The sequence below is a fragment of the Mustelus asterias genome, chromosome 8, assembly GCF_964213995.1.
Source record: "Mustelus asterias chromosome 8, sMusAst1.hap1.1, whole genome shotgun sequence".
NCBI lineage: Eukaryota > Metazoa > Chordata > Chondrichthyes > Carcharhiniformes > Triakidae > Mustelus > Mustelus asterias.
Genome location: NC_135808.1, coordinates 139,899,750 through 139,922,941, shown reverse-complemented (window position 1 = coordinate 139,922,941; position 23,192 = coordinate 139,899,750). Strand labels below are relative to the sequence as shown.

Sequence of the window (23,192 nt, the reverse complement as noted above, 5' to 3'; positions counted from 1 at the left end):
TGTTGCTTCTGATGCAGAAATTGCTCATGGAAAGTACGATATAAATTCCCTTCTTCACAACACTTTACCAAATGTTTCACTTTTTATTAAATAAAAAGAGGAAATGCTGGTTAGACGCAGCAGGTCAGGCAGCATCTGCAGAGAGAGAAACACAAGTTAACCTTTCGAATCCATTGACCCTTCCACAGCCAGGAGAGGAACAGAGTCATAGGGTGGAATTTTCCCATCCTGTCTGCCATGGGAATCGTAGCTGGCAGGACATGGACCATGCAAAGGTCCATTGAGCTCGGGTGGGAATTTCCAGCCTTGGGGCGAGCGAGACTGGAAGATCCCGCCCATAGAGTTTGAAAGCATGGAAAGAGGCCCTTCAGCCCATCATGTCCACACAGACCAACAAGCACCGACCTATTTTAATCCCATTTTGCAGCACTTGTGCTGTAGTCTTGTATCCTGTGGCATTTGTAAATGCTTCTTAAATATTGTAAGGGTTCCCGCCACGACCACCCTTTCAGACTGTGAGTTCAGGCTGTGGCAGCACAGTGGCACAGTGGTTAGCACTGCTGCCTCACAGCACCAGGGACCCGGGATCGATTCCCGGCTTGGTCACTGTCTGTGTGGAGTCTGCATGTTCTCCGTGTCTGTGTGGTTTTCCTCCAGTTTCCTCCCACACTCCACAGACCTGCTGGCTAGATGTATTGGCCATGCTAAATTCTCCCTCAGTGTACCCGAACAGGCGCCAGAGTCTGGCGACTTGGGGATTTTCACAGTAACTTCATTGCAGTGTGAATGTAAGCTTACTTTGACTAATAAATAAACTTTAACTTTTCAGTTTTTCCTCACATCTCCTATAAGCCTGTCCCTTTCTTAAATCTGTGCCTCTGGTTTGCCCCCTCTCCTAAGTTCCCCCTCTCCTAAGTTCCTTCCTATCCATACCAGCAAATCTATGCCCCTCATGAATTTATACACCTCAGTAAGACTCCCTCAACTTCTCTGCTCCAAGGAGAACAACCCCAGCCTAACCAGCCTCTCTTTATAGCTGAGATGCTGCAGCCCAGGCAACATCCTGGTGAATCTCCTCTGCACCCTCTCTGTGTGGCTAGCACGGCTGCCTCACAGTGTCAAGGACCCAGGTTCAATTCCAGCCTTGGGTTGCTGTCTGTGTGGAGTTTGCACGTTCCCTTCGTGTCTGCATGGGTTTCCTCCCACAGTCCAAAGATGTGCAAGTTTGATTGATTCGTCATGCTAAATTTCCCCTGAGAGTCAGGAGGACTCGTGTAAATACATGGGGTTATGGGGATAGGGGCTGGGTGGGATTGATGTCGGTGCAGACTCGATGGGCCGAATGGCCTCTTCCTGCACTGTCGGGTTTCTATGATTTCTATGATTTCACTATTCACTCTACCAGCAATTTTTGTGTCAAGTGCGAACTTAGTTATCATACCTCCTACATTCATGTCCAGATCATTAAGGTATGCTCCAAACAACAAGGGACTCAACACCAATCCCTGTGGAACACCACTGGACACAGGCTTCCAGTCACAAAAACAACCATCGACCATTGCCCTGGGTCACATGAAGTCTAACCTTCATCAGACTCACATGTGGGACGTTGTCAGAAACCTTAATGAAGTCTTTCTTTTTCTACATGCTAGCCCCAATTTCTTCTTGGAATCACACAACGTTTTGGCCTCAACTACTTTTTGTCGTAGTAAATTCCACACATTCACCACCCTCTGGATGAATAAATCTGCATATATATTGGGAGAGTCACATTAATCACAGTACAATAGAAGAGGAATTTCTGGAGTGTATACGGGATGGTTTTCTGGAACAACATGTTGAGGAACCAACAAGGGAGTAGGTCATCTTGGACTGGGTGTTGTGCAATGAGAAAGGATTAGTTGGCAATCTAGTTGTGAGAGAACCCTTCGGGACGAGTGACCATAATATGATAGAATTTTTTGTCAAGGTGGATAATGATGTAGCTGATTCTGAGACCAGGATCCTGAATCTCAGTAAAGGTAACTATGATGGTATGAGGCATGAATTGGCCATGATGGACTGGGAAACATTACTGAAAGCAAAGACAGTGGACAGGCAATGGCAGGCATTTGAAGAACGAATAGGTGAACTCCAGAAGTTGTTTATTCCTGTTTGGCTCAAGATTGTATGAAATGTACAGGCAGCAAGGAACACATCAGATGCTCGAGGAGTATAAAAAGTGCAAGAAGCTACTTAAGAGGGAAATCAGGAGGGCTAAAAGAAGACATGAGGTTTCTTTGGCAGACAGAGTGAAGGAAAATCCAAAGAGCTTCTATAGGTATGTTAGGAGCAAAAGGATAGTGAGGGATAAAATTGGTCCTCTTGAAGACCAGAGTGGTAGACTGTGTATGGAACCAAAAGAGATGGGGGAGATACTAAATGGTTTTTTTGCATCCGTATTTACTGAGGAAACGGGCATGGAGTCTACGGAAATAGGGCAAACTGGTAGGGAGGCCATGGAACCTTTACAGATTAAAGGGGAGGAGGTGCTCGCTGTCTTGAGGCAAATCAGAGTGGATAAATCCCCAGGACCGGACAGGTTATTCCCACGGACATTGAGGGAAGCTAGTGTTGAACTTGCAGGGGCCCTGGCAGACATATTTAAAATGTCAGTATTCACGGGGGAGGTGCCGGATGATTGGAGGGTGGCTCATGTTGTTCCGTTGTTTAAAAAAGGTTCCAAAATAAATCCGGGAAATTATCGGCCAGTAAGTTTGACGTCGGTGGTGGGCAAGTTATTGGAAGGTGTGATAAGGGATAGGATCTACAAATATTTGGATAGACAGGGACTTATTAGGGAGAGTCAACATGGCTTTGTGCGTGATAGGTCATGTTTGACCAATCTATTAGAGTTTTCGAGGCGGTTACCAGGAAAGTGGATGAAGGGAAGGCGGTGGATGTTGTCTACCTGGATTTCAGCAAGGCCTTTGACAAGGTCCCTCATGGGAGGTTAGTTAGGAAGGTTCAGTCGCTAGGCAGACATGGGGAGGTAGTAAATTGGATAAGATACTGGCTCAATGGAAGAAGCCAGAGAGTGGTTGTGGAGGATTGCTTCTCTGAGTGGAGGCCTGTGACGAGTGGTGTGCCGCAGGGATCGGTGTTGGGTCCATTGTTGTTTGTCATCTATATCAATGATCTGGATGATAATGTGGTAAATTGGATCAGCAAGTTTGCTGATGATACAAAGATTGGAGGTGTAGTGGACAGTGAGGAAGGTTTTCAAAGCTTGCAGAGGGATTTGGACCAACTAGAAAAATGGGCTGAAAAATGGCAAATGGAGTTTAATGCGGACAAGTGTGAGATATTGCACTTTGGAAGGACAAACCAAAGTAGAACGTACAGGGTAAATGGTAGGACTCTGAAGAGTGCAGTTGAACAGAGGGATCTGGGAATACAGGTACAGAATTCCCTAAAAGTGACGTCACAGGTAGATAGGGTCGTAAAGAGTGCCTTTGGTACATTGGCCTTTATAAATCGGAGTATCGAGTATAAAAGTTGGAGTGTTATGGTAAGGTTATATAAGGCATTGGTGAGGCCGAATTTGGAGTATTGTGTACAGTTTTGGTCACCTAGTTACAGGAAGGATGTAAATAAGATTGAAAGAGTGCAGAGAAGGTTCACAAAGATGTTCCCGCAACTTGAGAAGCTGAGTTACAGAGAGAGATTGAATAGGTTGGGACTTTATTCCCTGGAGTGTAGAAGATTGAGGGGAGATTTGATAGAGGTGTATAAGATTTTGATGGGTATAGATAGAGTGAATGCAAGCAGGCTTTTTCCGCTGAGGCTAGGGGAGAAAAAATCCAGAGGGCATGGGTTAAGGGTGAAAGGAGAAAAGTTTAAAGGGAATATTAGGGGGGGCCTCTTCACGCAGAGAGTGGTGGGAGTGTGGAATGAGCTGCCGGATAAAGTGGTAAATGCGGGGTCACTTTTAACATTTAAGAAAAACTTGGATAGGTTCATGGATGAGAGCGGTGTGGAGGGATATGGTCCAAGTGCAGGTCAGTGGGACTAGGCATAAAATGGTTCGGCACAGACAAGAAGGGCCAAAAGGCCTGTTTCTGAGCTGTAATTTTCTATGGTTCTCTGGTCAGGGAATTGTGGCCAAATCATGGCTGACAAGGGAAATTAGAGATAGTGTCAGATTCAAGGAAGAAGCGTACAAATTGGCAAGAAAAAGCAATAGGCCTGAGGATTGGGAACAGTTTAAAATTCAGCAAAGGAGGACCAAGGGATTGATTAAGAAGGGAAAAATAGAGTATGAAAGTAAGCTAGCGGGGAACATAAAAACTGACTGTAAAAGTTTCTATAGATATGTAAAGAGAAAAAAATTGGCAAAAATGAATGTAGACCCCTTACAGTCAGAAACGGGAGAATTCATAACGGGGAATAAGGAAATGGATGAGAAATTAAACTTGTACTTGCTTCAGTCTTCACAAAGGAAGACATGAATAATGTACCAGAAGTGCGAGAGAAACATGTTTTACTGAGGAGCTGAAGGGGGAGATAGAGGAACAGACATGTAGGCAGATTTTGGCAAGATGTTAAAGTATCAGGGTTGTTGTGATGGGAGATTTTAACTTCCCCTATATTGACTGGGACTCACTTAGTGCTAGGGGCATGGATGGGACAGAGTTTGTAAGGAGCATCCAGGAGGGCTTCTTGAAACAGTATGTTGATAGTCCAACTAGGGAAAGGGCCATACTGGACCTGGTATTGGGGAATGAGCCCGGCCAGGTGGTCGATGTTTCAGTAGGGGAGCAGTTCGGGAACAATGACCACAATTCAATGAGGTTTAATGTACTGATTGATAAAGATAAGTGTAGTCCTCAGGTGAAGGTGCTAAACTAGGGGAAGACTAATTACAACAATATTAGGCTGGAACTGAAGAATGTAGATTGGGGGCAGATGTTTGAGGGCAAATCAACATCTGGCATGTAGAAATCATAGAAACCCTACAGTGCAGAAGGAGGCCATTCAGCCCATTGAGTCTGCACCGACCACAATCCCATCCAGGCCCTACCCCCACATATTTACCCGCTAATCCCTCTAACCTACACATCTCAGGACTCTAAGGGACAATTTTTAACCTGGCCAATCAACCTAACCCGCACATCTTTGGACTGTGGGAGGAAAACGGAGCACCCGGAGGAAACCCACGCAGACACGCGGAGAATGTGCAAACTCCACACAGACAGTGACCCAAGCCGGGAATTGAACCCAGGTCCCTGGAGCTGTGAAGCAGCAGTGCTAACCACTGTGCTACCGTGCCGCCCTGTGGGAGGCTTTCAAATGTAAGTTGATAGGGATTCAGGATTGGCACATTCCTGTAAGGATGAAGGGTAAGTATGGCAAGTTTTGGGAACTTTGGATAACAAGAGATATCGTGAGCCTAGTCAAAGAGAAAAAGGAAGCATTTGTCAAAGCTAGGAGGCTGAGAACACGTGAAGCAAGTGTGGAATACAAGGAAAGTAGAAAGAAACTTAAGCAAGGAGTAAGGAGGGTTAAAAGGGGTCACAAAAAGTCATTGGCCAGCAGGATTAAGGAAAATCCCAAGGGTTTTTATACATATATAAAGAGCAAGAGGGTAGCCAGGGAGAGGATTGGTCCACTCAAGAACAGGGGAGGGAATCTGTGCATGGAGCCAGAGGAAATCAGCAAGGTATTAAATGAGTTATTTGCGACAGTATTCACCAAAGAGAAGAACTTGGTAGATGATGAGTCTGGGAAAGGGTGTATAGATAGTTTGTGTCATGTTGAGATCAAAAAGGAGGAGGTATTGGGGTTCTTGAGAAACATTAAGGTAGACAAGTCCCCAGGGCCTGATGGGATTTACCCCAGAATACTGAGAGAGGCAAGGGAGGAAATTGCTGGGGCCTTGAGAGAAATCTTTGTATCCTCACTGGCTACAGGGGAGATCCCAGAGGATTGGAGAATAGCTGATGTTGTTCCTTTGTTTCAGAAGGGTAGCAAGAATAATCCAGGTAATTACAGGCCGGTGAGCCTTACATCAGTGGTAGGGAAATTATTGGAGAGGATTCTTCGAGACAGGATTTACTCCCACTTGGAAATAAGTGGACGTATTAGCGAAAGGTAACATGGTTTTGTGAAGGGGAGTTCGTGTTTCACGAACTTGATCGAGCTTTTTGAGGGAGTGACAAAGATTATTGATGAGAGTAGGGCAGTGGATGTTGTTTACATGGACTTCAATAAGGCCTTTGGCAAGGTCCCTCATGGCAGACTGGTGCAGAAAGTGAAGTCGCATGGGATCAGAAGTGAGCTGGCAAGGTGGATACATAACTGGCTCAGTCATAGAAGACAGAGGGTAGCAGTGGAAGGGTGTGTTTCTGAATGAGGGCTGTGACAAGTGGTGTTCCTCAGGGATCAGTGCTGGGACCTTTGCTGTTTGTGATATGTATAAATGATTTGGAGGTGAGGAGAAATTTCTTCACCCAGAGGATGGTGAATGTGTGGAATTCGCTACCGCAGAATGCAGTTGAGGCCAAAACATTGTCTGATTTCAAGAAGAAATTAGATATAGCTCTTGGGGCTAAAGGGATCGAAGAATATGGGGGGGGGAGGGGATCAGGATATTGAATTTGATGATCAGCCATGATCGTAATGAATGGCGGAGCAGGTACGAAGGGCCGAATGGCCTCCTCCTGCTTCTAGTTTCTATGCAACATTCTCCTCACCTCAGTTCTAAAAGTTTTGCCCCTCATCCTCAAACGATGACTCCTAGTTCTGGACTCCCCCACCATTGGGAACATTCTTTCTGAATCTACACTGTCTAACCCTGTTAGAATTTTATAAATTTCTATGAGATCCCCTCTCGCTCTTCTAAACTCCAATGAATATAATCCTTCCCGACTTAGTCTCTCCTCATATGACAGACCTGCCATCCCAGGAATCAGCCTGGTAAACCTTCGCTGTACTCCCTCTATAGCAAGGACATCCTTCCTCAGATAAGGACATCAACTAGATTTTCAAGTTTGCTGACGACATCACCGTAGTGGGTCGGATCTCAAACAATGACGAGACAGTGTACAGGAATGGGATAGAAAATCTGGTGAACTGGTGCAGCGATAATAATCTCTCCCTCAATGTCAAGAAAATGAAGAAGACTTCAGGAAGCGTGAAGGAGAACATGCCCCTGTCTACACCAACGGGGACGAAGTAGAAATAGCGCGCAAGAAACAATACTTTTCACTGTACACTGATACATGTGACAATAAAAATCAAGTTAAAAAAAAATCAAAACTGCACACAATACTCCAGGTATGGTGTCACCAACACCCTAAACGCTTGCAATAAAACATCCCTATCCCTACACTCCAATCCTCTCGCTATGAAGGCCAACATGCCATTTGCCTTCTTTACTGCCTGCTGTACCTGCACGCTTACTTTCAAAGAACAAAGAAGAAAGAAAATTACAGCACAGGAACAGGCCCTTCGGCCCTCCAAGCCTGCACCGACCATGCTGCATGACTTATCTAAAACCCCCTACCCTTCCGGGGACCATATCCCTCTATTCCCATCCTATTCATGTCTTTGTCAAGATGCCCCTTAAAAGTCACTACCGTATCCGCTTCCACTACCTCCCCCGGCAGCGAGTTCCAGGCACCCACTACTCTCTGTGTAAAAAATCTGCCTCGTACATCTCCTTTAAACCTTGCCCCTCGCACCTTAAACCTATGCCCCCTAGTAATTGACTCTTCCACCCTGGGAAAAAGCTTCTGACTATCCACTCTGTCCAAGCCCCTCATAATCTTGTAGACTTCTATCAGGTCACCCCTCAACCTCCGTCGCTCCAGTGAGAACAAACCAAGTTTCTCCAACCTCTCCTCATAGCTAATGCCCTCCATACCAGGCAATATCTTGGTAAATCTTTTCTGTACCCTCTCCAAAGCCTCCACATCCTTCTGATCGTGTGGTGACCAGAATTGAACACTATATTCCAAGTGCGGCCTAATTAAGGTTCTATAAAGCTGCAACATGCTTGCCAATTGTTAAACTCAATCCCCCGGCCGATGAAGGCAAGCATGCCGTATGCCTTCTTGACTACCTTCTCCACCTGCATTGCCACTTTCAGTGACCTGTGTACCTGTACACCCAGATCCCTTTGCCTATCAATACTCTTAAGCGACTGATGCTCGAGGACTCCAAGGTTTCACTGAGTATTCACCTCTCTCAATTTACACCCATTCAAGTAATAATCTGTCTTCCTATTATTGCTACCAAAGTGGATAACCTCACATTTATCTACATTATACTGCATCTGCCGTGCAGCTGCCCACACACTCAGCCTGTCCAAATCACGCTGAAGCATCGAAACATCATCAGCGAATATTCCTACTTCTGACCTTATGATAGAAGGAAGATCATTGATGAAGCATCTGAAGACGCTGGTCCGAGGACACGACCCTGAGGAACACCTGCAGCGGTGTCTTGGAGCTGAGTTAATCTATTTTGACAAAAGTATACTTTATACATAAAATACCTGAAAGGGTATTACAAACATTTCACAATGGCTATCCCTCAGAGTGAAGTAAAGTAAAGTTTCTTTATTAGTCACAAGTAAGGCCTCCATGAACACTGCAATGAAGTTACTGTGAAATTCCCCTAGTCGGCACACTCTGGCACTTGTTTGGGTCAATGCACCTAACCAGCACGTCTTTCAGAATGTGGGAGGAAACCGGAGCACCCGGAGGAAACCCACACAGACACGGGGAGAATGTGCAAACTCCACATAGACAGTGACCCAAGCCGAGAATTGATCCCGGGTCCCTGGCGCTGTGAGGCAGCAATGCCAACCACTGTGCTACCGTGCAAAAACAATCAAGTGTTCTACATAGATCAAGTTGTACTCTGAGATGTTTCAAAACAACTGTGAACCATGTGATACTCATCGTATACATTCGATATGAGTCACACAGTTGGAGATGTTCTATACAATTTCCATCCCCTCGATGCACGCTGACTGATAGTGGCCTTTCCCCATTCCTGCGATAATTGGTCTGCAACTACAATCATCTACTTTGAATATGTTTTGAATGGACTGGCAAGATGCACTGTAGGAACTGTAGAGCCGTGGGGTTATGCTGCAACTGTACAGGACCTTGGTGAGACCACATTTGGAATATTGTGTGCAGTTCTGGTCACCTCACTATAGGAAGGATGTGGAAGCGCTGGAAGGAGTGCAGAGGAGATTTACCAGGATGCTGCCTGGTTTGGAGGGTAGGTCATATGAGGAAAGGTTGAGGGAGCTAGGGCTATTCTCTCTGGAGCGGAGGCGGCTGAGGGGAGACTTGATAGAGGTGTATAAAATGATGAAGGGGATAGATAGAGTGAACGTTCAAAGACTATTTCCTCGGGTGGATGGAGCTATTACAAGGGGGCATAACTATAGGGTTCGTGGTGGGAGATATAGGAAGGATATCAGAGGTAGGTTCTTTACGCAGAGAGTGGTTGGGGTGTGGAATGGACTGCCTGCAGTGATAGTGGAGTCAGACACTTTAGAAACATTTAAGCGGTTATTGGATAGGCACATGGAGCACACCAGGATGATAGGGAGTGGGATAGCTTGATCTTGGTTTCAGATAAAGCTCGGCACAACATCGTGGGCCGAAGGGCCTGTTCTGTGCTGTACTGTTCTATGTTCTATGAACTCACCAAGCTTCCTTAGACAGCAGCTAGGGAGGCTGTGGCATCGTGGTCTTATCATAAGAACACCAGAACATAAGAACTAGGAGCAGGAATAAGCCATCTTCCCCTCGAGCCTGTTCCAATAAGATCATGGCTGATCTTTTTGTGGACTCAGCTCCACTTACTCGCCCACTCACCATAACCCTTAATTCCTTTACTGTTCAAAAATTTATCTATCCTTGCCTTAAAAACATTCAATGAGGTAGCCTCAACTGCTTCACTGGGCAGGGAATTCCACAGATTCACTCCATCCCTCTGGCAATAAAGAACAAAATTCCATTTGCCTTCTTAATTACCTGCTGCACCTGCAAACCAACTCCTTGAGATTCCTGCCCAAGGACACCCAGGTCCCTCTGCACAGCAGCATGCTGCAATTTTTTACCATTTAAATAATAGTCCATTTTGCTTTTATTCCTACCAAAATGGATGACCTCACATTTACCAACATTGTACTCCATCTGCCAGACTAATGCTGGACTAGTAACTTGGAGACTCAAGGTAGTGCCAAATGGGGACCCGGATTCGAATCCCACCATGGCAGACGGTGAAATTTGAATTAAATGAAAAAAATGGAATTAAAAGTCTAATGATTACAATAAAACCATTGTCAATTGTCATCTGGTTCACTAATATCCTTTAGGGAAGGAAATCTACCATCCTTACCCGGTCTGGCCTATATGTGACTCCAGAGCCACAACAGTGTGGTTGATCTCAACTGCCCTCCAAGGGTAACTAGGGGTGGACAATAAATGCTGGCCCAGCCGGCGATACCCAGTGTCCTATGAATGAATTTAAAAAAGTGTCTCCAGATTTACAGCAATGTGATTATCTCTTAATTGCAATAAGTGCTGGCCCAGCCAGCGACACTAAACTCACGACTATTACCACCTAGAAGGACAAGGACACAAGACACAAGGAGAGAGCACCATCTGGAAGTTCCCCTCCACCACTTACTCACCACTTTGACTTGAAAAAATATCACCGTTCCTTCTCTGCTGCTGGGTCAAAATCCTGGAACTCCCTCCCTAACAGCACAGTGGGTGTACCTACACCACATGGACTGCAGTGGGTTCAAGAAGGAAGTTCACCACCACCTTCTGAAGGGTGATTAGGGATGGGCAATAATGCTAGCCTCGCCAGAGATGTCTACAGCCCATGAATCAATAAAAGGTTGAATTACCTTCTCCAGCAACTGGCGGAGTTGTCTGCTTCGAGCATCCCTTGAACACAGGTTCTGCTCTGGAGCCACGACTGTACAAATGCATCGTCCATCGGGATCCTGGGCAGAGCTGTATACTTGCCAGCCATCCTTCGGACTGATGGCCTGTGAAAACAAAGACTAAAGACTGGAGAAAGCATACCAAAATTCAGCAACCCTCATACAGATATCATGCCCCTGGCTGCATGGTGGCACAGTGGGGGTGGCACAGTGGCACAGTGGGGGCAGCATGGTGGCACAGTGGGGGTGGCACAGTGGCACAGTGGGGGCAGCATGGTGGCACAGTGGGGGTGGCACAGTGGCACAGTGGGGGCAGCATGGTGGCACAGTGGGGGTGGCACAGTGGGGGTGGCACAGTGGCACAGTGGGGGTGGCACAGTGGCACAGTGTGGGCAGCACAGTGGCACAGTGGGGGTGGCACAGTGGCACAGTGTGGGCAACATGGTGGCACAGTGGGGGCAGCATGGTGGCACAGTGGGGGTGGCACAGTGGCACAGTGGGGGCAGCATGGTGGCACAGTGGGGGTGGCACAGTGGCACAGTGGGGGCAGCATGGTGGCACAGTGGGGGTGGCATGGTGGCAGAGTGGGGGTGGCACAGTGGCACAGTGGGGGCAGCATGGTGGCACAGTGGGGGTGGCATGGTGGCAGAGTGGGGGCAGCACAGTGGCACAGTGGGGGTGGCACAGTGGCACAGTGGGGGCGGCATGGTGGCAGAGTGGGAGTTGCACAGTGGCACAGTGGGGGTGGCACAGTGGGGGCAGCACAGTGGCACAGTGGGGGTGGCACAGTGGGGACGGCACGGTGGCACAGTGGGGGTGGCACGGTGGCACAGTGGGGGTGGCACAGTGGGGGCAGCACGGTAGCACAGTGGGGGTGGCACGGTGGCACAGTGGGGGTGGCACAGTGGGGGCAGCACGGTAGCACAGTGGGGGTGGCACGGTGGCACAGTGGGGGCAGCACGGTAGCACAGTGGGGGGCGGCACGGTAGCACAGTGGGGCAGCACAGTAGCACAGTGGGGGTGGCACGGTAGCACAGTGGGGCGGCACGGTAGCACAGTGGGGGTGGCACGGTAGCACAGTGGGGGTGGCACGGTAGCACAGTGGGGGTGGCACGGTAGCACAGTGGGACAGTACGGTAGCACAGTGGGGGTGGCACAGTGGGGGCAGCACGGTAGCACAGTGGGGGTGGCACGGTAGCACAGTGGGGGTGGCACGGTGGCACAGTGGGGGCAGCACGGTAGCACAGTGGGACAGTACGGTAGCACAGTGGGGGTGGCATGGTGGCACAGTGGGGGCAGCACGGTAGCACAGTGGGGGTGGCATGGTGGCACAGTGGGGGCAGCACAGTAGCACAGTGGGGGTGGCACGGTGGCACAGTGCGGGCAGCACAGTAGCACAGTGGGGGCAGCACGGTAGCACAGTGGGGCAGCACAGTAGCACAGTGGGGGCAGCACGGTAGCACAGTGGGGGTGGCACGGTGGCACAGTGGGGGTGGCACGGTAGCACAGTGGGGGTGGCACGGTGGCACAGTGGGGGTGGCACGGTGGCACAGTTGGGGCGGCACGGTAGCACAGTGGGGGTGGCACGGTGGCACAGTGGGGGTGGCACGGTGGCACAGTTGGGGTGGCACGGTGGCACAGTGGGGGTGGCACGGTGGCACAGTGCGGGCAGCACAGTAGCACAGTGGGGGCAGCACGGTAGCACAGTGGGGGTGGCACGGTGGCACAGTGGGGGTGGCACGGTAGCACAGTGGGGGTGGCACGGTAGCACAGTGGGGGCAGCACAGTAGCACAGTGGGGGCAGCATGGTGGCACAGTACGGGCAGCACAGTAGCACAGTGGGGGTGGCACGGTAGCACAGTGGGGGCAGCACAGTGGCACAGTGGGGGCAGCATGGTGGCACAGTGGGAGTGGCACAGTGGCACAGTGGGGGCAGCATGGTGGCACAGTGGGGGCAACATGGTGGCACAGTGGGGGCAGCATGGTGGCACAGTGGGGGCGGCACGGTGGGGGCAGCACGGTGGCACAGTGGGGACGGCACGGTGGGGGCAGCACGGTGGGGGCGGCACGGTGGCACAGTGGGGGCAGCACGGTGGCACAGTGGGGGCAGCATGGTGGCACAGTGGGAGTGGCACAGTGGCACAGTGGGGGCAGCATGGTGGCACAGTGGGGGCAACATGGTGGCACAGTGGGGGCAGCATGGTGGCACAGTGGGGGCGGCACGGTGGCACAGTGGGACAGTACGGTAGCACAGTGGGGGTGGCACGGTGGCACAGTGGGGGTGGCACGGTAGCACAGTGGGGGTGGCACGGTGGCACAGTGGGGGTGGCACGGTGGCACAGTTGGGGCGGCACGGTAGCACAGTGGGGGTGGCACGGTGGCACAGTGGGGGTGGCACGGTGGCACAGTTGGGGTGGCACGGTGGCACAGTGGGGGTGGCACGGTGGCACAGTGCGGGCAGCACAGTAGCACAGTGGGGGCAGCACGGTAGCACAGTGGGGGTGGCACGGTGGCACAGTGGGGGTGGCACGGTAGCACAGTGGGGGTGGCACGGTAGCACAGTGGGGGCAGCACAGTAGCACAGTGGGGGCAGCATGGTGGCACAGTACGGGCAGCACAGTAGCACAGTGGGGGTGGCACGGTAGCACAGTGGGGGCAGCACAGTGGCACAGTGGGGGCAGCATGGTGGCACAGTGGGAGTGGCACAGTGGCACAGTGGGGGCAGCATGGTGGCACAGTGGGGGCAACATGGTGGCACAGTGGGGGCAGCATGGTGGCACAGTGGGGGCGGCACGGTGGGGGCAGCACGGTGGCACAGTGGGGACGGCACGGTGGGGGCAGCACGGTGGGGGCGGCACGGTGGCACAGTGGGGGCAGCACGGTGGCACAGTGGGGGCAGCATGGTGGCACAGTGGGAGTGGCACAGTGGCACAGTGGGGGCAGCATGGTGGCACAGTGGGGGCAACATGGTGGCACAGTGGGGGCAGCATGGTGGCACAGTGGGGGCGGCACGGTGGGGGCAGCACGGTGGCACAGTGGGGACGGCACGGTGGGGGCAGCACGGTGGGGGCGGCACGGTGGCACAGTGGGGGCAGCACGGTGGCACAGTGGGGGCGGCACGGTGGGGGCAGCACGGTGGCACAGTGGGGGTGGCACGGTGGCACAGTGGGGGCGGCACGGTGGGGGCAGCACGGTGGCACAGTGGGGGTGGCACAGTGGGGGCGGCACGGTGGGGGCAGCACGGTGGCACAGTGGGGGCGGCACGGTGGCACAGTGGGGGTGGCACGGTGGCACAGTGGGGGCAGCACGGTGGCACAGTGGGGGCGGCACGGTGGCACAGTGGGGGTGGCACGGTGGCACAGTGGGGGCAGCACGGTGGCACAGTGGGGGCAGCACGGTGGCACAGTGGGGGTGGCACAGTTGGGGCGGCACGGTAGCACAGTGGGGGCAGCACGGTGGCACAGTGGGGGCGGCATGGTGGCACAGTGGGGGTGGCACAGTGGGGGTGGCACGGTGGGGGTGGCACGGTGGCACAGTGGGGGCGGCAGAGTTGGGGCGGCATGGTGGCACAGTGGGGGCGGCATGGTGGCACAGTGGGGGTGGCACAGTTGGGGCGGCACGGTAGCACAGTGGGGGCAGCACGGTGGCACAGTGGGGGCGGCATGGTGGCACAGTGGGGGTGGCACAGTGGGGGCGGCACGGTGGCACAGTGGGGGCGGCATGGTGGCACAGTGGGGGTGGCACAGTGGGGGCAGCATGGTGGCACAGTGGGGGTGGCACAGTTGGGGCGGCACGATGGCACAGTGGGGGCGGCATGGTGGCACAGTGGGGGCAGCATGGTGGCACAGTGGGGGTGGCACAGTTGGGGCGGCACGGTGGCACAGTGGGGGCGGCATGGTGGCACAGTGGGGGTGGCACAGTTGGGGCGGCACGGTGGCACAGTGGGGGCAGCACGGTGGCACAGTGGGGGCAGCACGGTAGCACAGGGGGGCAGCACGGTAGCACAGGGGGGCAGCACGGTAGCACAGGGGGGCAGCACGGTGGCACAGGGGGGCAGCACGGTGGCACGGTGCTTAGCGCAGCTGCCTCACAGCTCCAGGGACCCAGGTTCAATTCCCGGCTTGGGTCACTGTCTGTGTGGAGTTTGCGCGTTCTCCCCGTGTCTGCGTGGGTTTCCTCCCATGGTCTGAAAGATGTGCTGGTTAGTGTGCATTGACCCGAACAGGCGCCGGAGTGTGCGCCCCCACTGTGCCACCATGTTGTGGATCGTGTAGAGGGATGTCAGCAGTTGCAACGAGACAGAAATAAGATGCAAGGCTGGGCGGGGAAGTGGCAGATGGACTTCAACCCAGATAAGTGTGTGGTGGTTCATTTTGGCAGGTCGAATAGGATGGAAGAATATGATATTAAGGGTAAGACGCTTGGCAGTGTGGAAGATCAGAAGGATCTTGGGGTCTGGGTTCAGAGGAGGCTCAAAGCAGCGTCGCAGGTAGAGGCTGTGGTTAAGAAGGCGTATGGAATACTGGCCTTCATCAATAGAGGAATTGAGTTTAGAAATTGGGAGATAATGCTGCAGCTGTATAGGACCCTGGTCAGACCCCACCTGGAGTACTGTGCCCAGTTCTGGTCGCCTCATTACAGAAAGGATGTGGAAGCCATAGAACGGGTGCAGAGGAGATTTACGAGGATGTTGCCGGGATTAGGTGGCATGCCTTATGAGGATAGGCTGAGAGAGCTAAGTCTTTTCTCCTTGGAGAGGCGAAGGATGAGAGGTGACCTGATAGAGGTGTATATGATGTTGAGGGGTATTGATAGAGTGGATTCTCAGAGGCTTTTACCCAGGGCTGAAATGGTTGCCACAAGAGGTCACAGGTTTAGGGTGCTGGGGAGTAGGTACAGAGGAGATGTTAGGGGTAAGTTTTTCACTCAGAGGGTGGTGGGTGCGTGGAATCGGCTGCCGGTAGTGGTGGTGGAGGCGGATTCGATAGGATCTTTTCAGAGACTTTTGGATAAGTTCATGGAAGTTAGTAAGATAGAGGGTTATATGTAAGCCTAGTAGGTAGGGACATGTTCGGCGCAACTTGTGGGCCGAAGGGCCTGTTTGTGCTGTAGCTTTTCTCTGTTCTATGTTCCAGAAGTGCCAAGTGGATGACCCATCTCGGCCTCCTCCAGAGGTCCCCAGCATCTCAGATGCCAGTCTCCAGCCAATTTGATTCACTCCATGTGATATCAAGAAACGGTTGGAGGCACTGGATACTGGCCCTGATAACATCCCAGCAATAGTACTGAAGACTTGTGCTCCAGAACTTGCCGCTCCCCTAGCCAAGCTCTTCCAATACAGTTACAACACTGGCATCTACCCAACAATGTGGAAAATTGTCCGGGTACGTCCTGTACACAAAAAGCAGGACAAATCCAACCCGGCCAATTACCACCCAATCAGTCTGCTCTCGATCATCAGTAAAGTGATGGAAGGGGTCATCGACAGCGCTATCAAGCAGCACCTGCTCAGTGACGCCCAGTCTGGGTTTCGCCAGGGTCACTCAGCTCCTGACCTCATTACAGCCTTGGTTCAAACATGGACAATAGAGCTGAATTCCAGAGGTGAGGTGAGAGTGACAGCCCTTGATATCAAGGCTGCATTCGACCGAGTGTGGCATCAAGGAGCCCCAGAAACTGGAATCAATGAGTATCGGGGGGCAAACTCTCCGCTGGTTGGAGTCATACCTGGTACATAGGATGATGGTTGTGATTGTGGAGGGTCAGTCATCTCAGCTCCACAACATCTCTGCAGGAGTCCCTCAGGGTGGTGTCCGAGGCCCAACAATCTTCAGTTGCTTCATCAATGACCTTCCCTCCGTCATAAGGTCAGAAGTGGGGATGTTCGCCGATGATTGCACAATGTTCAGCACCATTCGTGACTCCTCAGATACTGAACCAGTCCATGTTCAAATGCAGCAAGATCTGGACAATATCCAGGCTTGGGCTGACAAGTGGCAGTAACATTCGCACCACACAAATGCCAGGCAATGACCATCACCAATAAGAGACACTCTAACCACCGCCCCTTGACATTCAATGGTGTAACCATCACTGAATCCCCCACTGTCAACATCCTGGGGGTTGCCATTGACCAGAAACTCAACTGGACCCACCACATAAACACAGTGGCTACAAGAGCAGGACAGAGGCTAGGAATACTGCAGCGAGTAACTCACCTCCTGACTCCCCAAAGCCTGTCCACCATCTACAAGACACAAGTCAGGAGTGTGATTGAATATTCCCCACTTGCCTGGATGGGTGCAGCTCCAACAACACTCAACAAGCTTGACACCATCCAGGACAAAGCAGCCCGCTTGATTGGTACTACATCTACAAACATTCAACCTTTCCACCACCGACGCTCAGTAACAGCAGTGTGTATGATCAAAAGATGCACTGCAGCAATTCACCAAATATCTTAGACATCACCTTCCAAACCCACGACCACTTCCATCTGGAAGGACAAGGACAGCAGATACATGGGAACACCACCACCTGCAAGTTCCCCTCCAAAGAACAAAGAACAGTACAGCACAGGAAACAGGCCCTTCGGCCCTCCAAGCCTGTGCTGCTCCTTGGTCCAACTAGACCAATCGTTTGTATCCCTCCATTCCCAGGCTACTCATGTGACTATCCAGGTAAGTCTTAAACGATGTCAGCGCGCCTGCCTCCACCACCCTACTTGGCAGCGCATTCCAGGCCCCCACCACCCTCTGTGTAAAAAACGTCCCTCTGATGTCTGAGTTATACTTCGCCCCTCTCAGCTTGAACCCGTGACCCCTCGTGATCGTCACCTCCGACCTGGGAAAAAGCTTCCCACTGTTCACCCTATCTATACCCTTCATAATCTTGTATACCTCTATTAGATCTCCCCTCATTCTCCGTCTTTCCAAGGAGAACAACCCCAGTCTACCCAGTCTCTCCTCATAGCTAAGACCCTCCATACCAGGCAACATCCTGGTAAACCTTCTCTGCACTCTCTCCAATGCCTCCACGTCCTTCTGGTAGTGCGGCGACCAGAACTGGACGCAGTACTCCAAATGTGGCCTAACCAGCGTTCTATACAGCTGCATCATCAGACTCCAGCTTTTATACCCTATACCCCGTCCTATAAAGGCAAGCATACCATATGCCTTCTTCACCACCTTCTCCACCTGTGTTGCCACCTTCAAGGATTTGTGGACTTGCACACCTAGGTCCCTTTGTGTTTCTATACTCCTGATGACTCTGCCATTTATTGTATAAGTCACTTACCATCCTGACTTGGAAATATATCAGCCGTTCCTTCATAGTCACTGGGTCAAAATCCTGGAATTCCCTCCCTAACGGCATTGTGGGTCAACCTACAGCACATGGACTGCAGCGATTCAAGAAGGCAGCTCACCACCACATTCTCAAGGGCAACTAGGGATGGGCAATAAATGCTGGCCGGCCAGCGATGCCCATGACCCATGAATGAATAAAAAGAAAAATTGTTGAGTGTATTCAGGAGGAATTTCTCATTCAGTATGTGGATGGCCCAACTTGACCTCCTCTTGGGAAATAAGGAAGGGCAGGTGACAGAAGTGTTAGTGAGGGATCACTTTGGGACCAGTGGCCATAATTCCATTAGTTTTAAGATAGCTATGGAGAATGATAGGTCTAGCCCAAAAGATAAAATTCTAAATTGGGACAAGGCAATTTTGATGGTATCAGGCAGGAACTTTCAAAAGTTGATTGGGGGAGTCTGTTGGCAGGCAAAGGGATGTCTGGTAAGTGGGAGGCTTTCAAAAGTGTGTTAACCAGGGTTCAGGGTAAACACATTCCTCTGAGAGTGAAGGGCAAGGCTGATAGAAATAGGGAAATCTGGACGACTCGGAATATTGAGGCCCTGGTCAAGAAGAAGGAGGCATATGACATGCATAAGCAGCTGGGATCAAGTGGAACCCTTGAAGAGTACAGGGGGTGTAGGAGTAGAGTTAAGAGAGAAATCAGGAGGGCAAAAAGGGGACACGAGATTGTTTTGGCAGATAAGGCAAAGGAGAATCCAAAGAGCTTCTACAAATACATAAAGGGCAAAAGAGTAGCAAGGGAGAGAGTAGGGCCTCTTAAGGATCAACAAGGTCATCTATGTGCGGATCCACAAGAGATGGGTGAGATCCTAAATTAATATTTCTCATCAGTATTTACTATTGAGAATGGCATGAATGTTAAGGAACTTGGGGAAATAAATAATGATGTCTTGAGGAGTGTTAATATTACACAGAAGGAGGTGCTGGAAGTCTTAAAGCTCATCAAGGTAGATAAATCCCCAGGACCTGATGAAGTGTATCCCAGGACATTGTGGGAGGCTGGGGAGGAAATTGTGGGTCCTCCAGCAGAGATATTTGAATCATCGATAGTCACGGGTGAGGTGCCTGAAGATTGGATGGTATCAAATGTTGTTCCTTTGTTTAAAAAGGGCTGCAGGGAAAAGCCTGGGAACTACAGGCCAGTGAGCCTCACATCTGTGGTGGGTAAATTGTTGGAAGGTATTTTGAGAGACAGGATCTACAGGCATTCAGAGATGCAAGGACTGATTAGGGACAGTCAGCATGGCTTTGTGAGTGGAAAATCATGTCTCACAAATTTGATTGAGTTTTTTGAAGGGATAACCAAGAAGGTAGATGAGGGCAGTGCAGTCGACGTGTCTGTATGGACTTTAGCAAGGCCATTGACAAAGTACCGCATGGTAGGTTGTTGCATAAGGTTAATTCTCATGGGATCGAGGGTGAGGTATCTAAACGGATACAAAATTGGCTTGATGACAGATAACAGGGTGGTTGTAGAGGGTTGTTTTTCAAACTGGAGGACTGTGACCAGCAGTGTGCCTCAGGGATCAGTGCTGGGTCCACTGTTATTTGTCACTTATATTAATGATTTGGATGAGAATTTAGGAGGCATGGTTAGTAAGTTTGCAGATGACACCAAGGTTGGTGGCATAGTGGACAGTGAAGAAGGTTATCTAGGATTGCAACGGGATCTTGATCAATTGGGCCAGTGGGCTGATGAATGGCAGATGGAGTTTAATTTACATAAATGTGAGGTAACGCATTATGGTCGATCGAATCGGGGCAGGAGCTACTCAATTGATGGTAGGGTGTAGGGCAGAATTATAGAACAAAGAGATCTAGGGGTACATGTTCGTAGCTCCTTGAAAGTGGAGTCACAGGTGGACAGAGTGGTGAAGAAGGCATTGGCATGCTTGGTTTCACCGGTCAGAACATTGAATACAGGAGTTGGGGACGTCTTGTTGAAGTTGTACAAGACATTGGTAAGGCCACACTTGGAATACTGTGTACAGTTCTGGTCACCCTATTATAGAAAGGATATTATTAAACTAGAAAGAATGCAGAAAAGATTTACTAGGATGCTACCGGGACTTGATGGATTGAGTTATAAGGAGAGGCTGGATAGACTGGGACTTTTTTCTCTGGAGCATAGGAGGCTGAGGGGTGATCTTATAGAGGTCTATAAAATAATGAGAGGCACAGATCAGCTAGATAGTCAATATCTTTTCCCAAAGGTAGGGGAGTCTAAAACTGGAGGGCATAGGTTTGAGGTGAGAGGGGAGAGGTACAAAAGTGTCCAGAGGGGCAATTTTTTCACACAGAGGGTGGTGAGTGTCTGGAACAAGCTGCCAGAGGTAGTAGTAGAGGCGGGTATAAGTTTCTCTTTTAAAAAGCATTTAAACATTTACATGTGTAAGATGGGTATAGAGGGATATGGGCCAAACGCAGGCAATTGGGACGAGCTTAGTGGTAAAAACTGGGTGGCATGGACAAGTTGTGCCGAAAGGCCTGTTTCCATGCTGTTAACCTCTACGACTCTATGACTTCACATTTATCTAAATTAAACTCCAGCTGCCATTCATTGGCCCACTGGCCCAATTAATCAAGATCCCATTGCAATCCTAGATAACCTTCTTCACTGTCCATCTTCAAACTTAGAAATAAGTTAAAAACTGACTTGAAACATATAAATCAGCTGGAGGCCTTGGACGAAAGATGGCAGATGGAATTTAACCCAGATAAATGTGAGGTGATGCGATTTGAAACGTCACTAGAGTTATAGAGTCATAGAGGTTTACAGCATGGAAACAGGCCCTTCGGCACAACTTGTCCATGCTACCCAGTTTTTACCACTAAGCTAATCCCAATTGCCCGCATTTGGCCCATATCCCTCTATACTCATCTTACCCATGTAACTGTCGAAATGCTTTTTAAAAGACAAAATTGTACCCGCCTCTACTACTACCTCTGGCAGTTTGTTCCAGACACTCACCACCCTCTGTGTGAAAAAATTGCCCCTCTGGACCCTTTTGTATCTCTCCCCTCTCACCTTAAACCTATGCCCTCTAGTTTTAGACTCCCCTACCTTTGGGAAAAGATATTGACTATCTAGCTGATCTATGCCCCTCATTATTTTATAGACCTCTATAAGATCAACCCTCAGCCTCCTACGCTCCAGAGGGAAAAGGTCCCAGCCTATTCAGCCTCTCCTTATAACTCAAACCATCAAGTCCCGGTAGCATCCTAGTAAATCTTTTCTGCACTCTTTCTAGTTTAATAATGTCCTTTCTTTTCTCTTTTATCCCTTTCTCCTTTTTGTTTATCCAGCTGACTTATAAATCCATCAAATGATTCATTTAAACTATGTTGTTTGTTAGCAAGTTACTCATTGAAACCATCTCCTGAGTAAATAAAATTCTGCTGATTCATCATTGAATTTATTGATGACGACAAAATATTTCTGGTTGACACTCCTCAACAATGAAAATTGCTTCTCTATCCGTACCCTGCCAAAGCACTTCATAATTTTCAAGGCATCGGTCAGGTCACCTCTCTGCATTCTCCTTTCTAAAGAAAGTGACTGGAATTTTGCAGCCATTCACGCCAGCGGGATCTTCTGCTCCTGCCAACAGTGCATCTCCCCTGTGGGTTTCCCAGCAGTCAGGGGTGCACTCAATGGGAAATCCATTTGACAATGGCGGGACCCAGAAGATCCCACCGCTGATCAACAGTAGCCGCCTCCGCGACAGGTTGCACAGAATATGCTGCCTAGTGTGTTCAGTTTTTCCTGATAAGTAGTTCTGGCATCATCCTTGTAAATATCCTTTGCATCTTCTCTCGTGCTTCAGTTGGCTTTTTGTAATATGGTGGCCAGAACTGAGCTAAGTATTTTAAATGCAATCTCACAAAACTTCTATAAAAGTTTAACAAAATTTGCCTGCTTTTCAATTCTATTCCTCGATAAATGAACGCCAGTGCTGGTTTGCATTTTTTTTAAATGGCATTGTTCACTTGCGTTAGTACTTGTGATGATTTGTGAATTTGTTCAATCACTATGTTGGAGGTTTACTCCAGGCCACCCAACAGCCCACGGAAAGTGGAGGAACGGATATGTCAGGAGATTCTGGATAGGTGCAGAAAAAATAGGGTTGTTGTAGTGGGGGACTTCAATTTCCCAGGTATAGACTGGAAAGTGCTTAGGGCTGGGGGTCTGGACGGGGAGGAATTTGTAGCATGCGTACTGGAAGGTTCTTTGGAACAGTGTGTAGATAGCCCGACTAGAGAGGGGGCTATACTGGATCTAGTTCTGGGGAATGAGTCCGGTCAGGTCGTCAAAGTTTCGGTAGGGGAACATGTGGCAAATAGTGACCACAACTCTGTTAACTTTAGGATAGTAATGGACAAGGATGAGTGCTGTCCTACGGGCAGGGTGCTAAATTGGGGGAAGGCTAACTATAGCCGGATTAGGCAGGAATTGGTGGATGTTGATTGGGAGAGGCTGTTCGGTGGTAAGTCCACGTCTGGCATGTGGGAGTCTTTTAAGGAACACTTGATAAGGCTGCAGGACAGGCATGTGCCTGCAAAAAGGAAGGATAGGAAAGGTAGGATTCGAGAGCCGTGGATAACCAAGGAAATTGAGGATCTGATCAAAAAGAAAAGAGAGGCGTACGTTAGGTCCAGGCAACTGAAAACAGATGGAGCTCTGGAGGAATACAGAGAGAGTAGGAATACTCTAACGGGGAGTTAGAAGGGCAAAAAGAGGTCACGAAATGTTCTTGACAGGCAGGATTAAGGAGAATCCTGAGGCATTTTATTCATATGTTAGGAACAAAAGAGTTGTCAGGGAAAAAGTCGGACCTCTCAGGGACAAAGGAGGG

At 50.1% G+C, this 23,192-nt stretch overlaps 1 protein-coding gene across 1 annotated transcript in view; it reads right to left on the bottom strand.

Annotated features, from left to right (window-relative positions):
• The window catches only part of LOC144497987 (noelin-3-like), a 34,275-nt gene extending 23,198 nt beyond the window's left edge, over positions 1-11,077 (bottom strand). Inside the window, exon 1 of the mRNA XM_078219450.1 lies at positions 10,925-11,077. The gene's annotated coding sequence lies outside the window, so the exon portion shown is untranslated. The remainder of the gene's footprint in view (positions 1-10,924) is intronic.
• Between the last annotated feature and the right edge of the window lie 12,115 nt (positions 11,078-23,192).